The following is a 2,500-nucleotide window of genomic DNA, read 5'->3' on the forward strand; positions in this document are numbered from 1 at the left end:
GAAGAGCTTGTCCTGAAGCAGGGCAGGGATGATGGTGTTGAAGGCAGAGCTGAAGTCCACAAACAGGATCCTGGCGTAGGATGCTGGGGCGTCCACATGCTGTAGGGTGAAGTGGAGGGCCATGTTAACTGCGTCGTCCACAGACCTGTTGGCTCTGTAGGCAAACTGAAGGGGGTCCAGGAGAGGGTCTGTGATGGCTTTGAGGTGTGCCAGGAGCAGGCGCTCAAAAGACTTCATTACCACAGATGTAAGGGCGACCGGTCTGTAATCATTTAGTCCTGTTGGCCTTAGCTTTTTGGGCACAGCGATGATGGTGGAGGACTTGAGACAGGCTGGTACATGGCATGTCTCCAGGGAGGTGTTAAAGATGTTGGTGAACACCGGAGACAGCTGGCCAGCGCAGTGCCTGAGGGTGGCTGGAGAGACAGAGTCCGGCCCGGCTGCTTTGCGTGGATTCTGCCTCTTGAAAAGCCCATTAACTTCTCCCTCCTGAAAGGAGAGAGTCGTTTCTGTAGTATGGGTGGGGGATGGGGCCTCTTGGGTGGGAAGGGGTGGTTCAGGACAGTCCAATTGTCTTTCAAATCTACGGTAGAACTCGTTCAGGTCGTTGGCTAGGCGGGAGTCGTTAGTGGTGTGGGGCGCTCTGGGTTTGTAGTTGGTGATGTGCCTGAGCCCTTTGGCAGACAGAAGCAGCGTCGTTAGTAGAGAACTGGTGTTTTAGTGTCTCTGAGTACAGTCGTTTAGCCTCTCTCACCGCTTTGCTAAACCTGTTCTTCGACTCCTTGAATCTGTCTCTATCCCCACTCCTAAACGCTTCCTCCTTCTCCAACCTCAACCTTTTGAGCTTTGCTGAGAACCAGGGCTTGTTGTTGTTAAAGTTCACCCTGGTACGTGTTGGGATACAGCAGTCCTCACAGAAGCTGATGTACACAGCCTCTGTGAGTTCATCCAGACTATTGGTAGCAGTCGTGAACATATCCCAGTCAGTACAGTCTAAGCACGCCCGCAAATCTTCCACAGCCTCACTGGTCCACTGTTTAGATGTCCTCACAGCAGGTTTACAGAGTTTTAGTTGCTGCCTGTATGCACGAATCAGGTGGACCAAGGGAGTTCTGTGCGAGCCGAACAGCCCCGTGACCCACAAGAGAAACATCCCCGCCAAATTCGAGCGTTTGACGGGGTCTATCCGTGAAAAAATATTCACGTTTTTGAGTGCACATGCATTTCTGCTGCAAATGCCTCTGGAAGTTTCATGCCGTTCGTATGCCAATTGTGGCAACACGAAAATGACCCGTTTTCCCATTCCGAGGGATTTCTGTGCGACCCTAACAGCCCCGTGAGCCACAAGAGACACATCCCCGCCAATTTCTAGCGTTTCACGGGGTCTATCCGTGAAAAATATAGACGTTTTTGAGTGCACATGCATTTCTGCTGCAGATGCCTCTGGAAGTTTCATGCCGTTCGTACGCAATGTGGCAACACGAAAATGACCCCTTTTCCCATTCCGAGGGATTTCTGTGCGACCCTAACTAACAGCGCCCGTGAGCCACAAGAGAGACATCCCCGCCAATTTATAGCGTTTCACGGGGTCTATCCGTGAAAAATATAGACGTTTTTGAGTGCACATGCATTCCTGCTGCAAATGCCTCTGGAAGTTTCATGCCGTTCCTATGCAATGTGGCCACACAAAAATGACCCGTTTTCCCATTCCGAGGCATTTCTGTGCGACCCTAACAGCCCCGTGAGCCACAAGAGAGACATCCCCGCCAACTTCTAGCGTTTGACGGGGTCTATGCGTGAAAAATATTAAAATTTTTGAGTGCACGTGCCTTTCTGCTGCAAATGCCTCTGGAAGTTTCATGGCGTTCCTATGCAATGTGGCAACACGAAAATGACCCCTTTTCCCATTCCGAGGGAGTTCTGTGCCACCCTAATAGCCCCGTGAGCCACAAGAGACACATCCCCGCCAATTTCTAGCGTTTCACGGGGTCTATCCGTGAAACATATAGAAGTTTTTGAGTGCACATGCATTCCTGCTGCAAATGCCTCTGGAAGTTTCATGCGGTTCGTACGCAATGTGGCAACACGAAAATGACCCGTTTTCCCATTCCCAGGGATTTCTGTGCGACCCGAACAGCCCCGTGAGCCACAAGAGACACATCCCCGCCAATTTCTAGCGTTTCACGGGGTCTATCCGTGAAAAATATCAATTTTTTTTTGACTGCACATGCATTTCTGCTGCAAATGCCTCTGGAAGTTGCATGCGGTTCGCATGCAATGTGGCGACACGAAAATGACCCGTTTTCCCATTCCGAGGGATTTCTGTGCCACCCTAACAGCCCCGTGAGCCACAAGAGAGACATCCCCGCCAATTTCTAGCGTATCACGGGGTCTATCCGTGAGAAATATTCACTTTTTTGAGTGCACATGCATTCCTGCTGCAAATGCCTCTGGAAGTTTCATGCGGTTCGTATGCAATGTGGCGACACGAAAATGACCC

Source organism: Petromyzon marinus, unplaced genomic scaffold (assembly GCF_048934315.1).
Source record: "Petromyzon marinus isolate PM22_M1 ecotype Great Lakes invasive population unplaced genomic scaffold, UKy_Petmar_22M1.pri1.0 PM_G_Scaffold_29, whole genome shotgun sequence".
Taxonomy (NCBI): domain Eukaryota; kingdom Metazoa; phylum Chordata; class Hyperoartia; order Petromyzontiformes; family Petromyzontidae; genus Petromyzon; species Petromyzon marinus.